Below are 440 nucleotides of genomic sequence, written 5' to 3' on the forward strand. Positions count from 1 at the left end.
ACTTAGGCAACATTCAAACTGCAATTGTAGGTACGCTGTCTATGCTATATAGTGACCCCATCAATTAATCTACATAGGAAAAAACAAAACATAAAAAATTACTACATCTCAATACCACAATAGAATCAGAAAACATAGGCAATAGATTGCAAAAACCATTTGCTCACATCATTTCCCATAACTTATCACCAAGTTCATAATTAGGTGTAAAAACTTCCATATGGAGTTAATGTTATTTGGAAGTCTTTCTTCACTTGTTGTTGCTCCATGGTTCTAACTGCGCTTGATCATTCCACAATTTCAACGTCTGTATTTCCTACAAAATGTCCTTCACAAAGACCTTGTGGTAGGTGAGCTCTTGAATCCTATGGTGTGAAAGAGTTAAAAGCTTTCAGTCTCCAGTGCTCAAGGTCAGAACCATTTGTGGGTGCCCTTCCTCT

This window comes from Lissotriton helveticus, chromosome 1_1 (assembly GCF_964261635.1).
Source record: "Lissotriton helveticus chromosome 1_1, aLisHel1.1, whole genome shotgun sequence".
In the NCBI taxonomy this organism is placed as follows: Eukaryota; Metazoa; Chordata; class Amphibia; order Caudata; family Salamandridae; genus Lissotriton; species Lissotriton helveticus.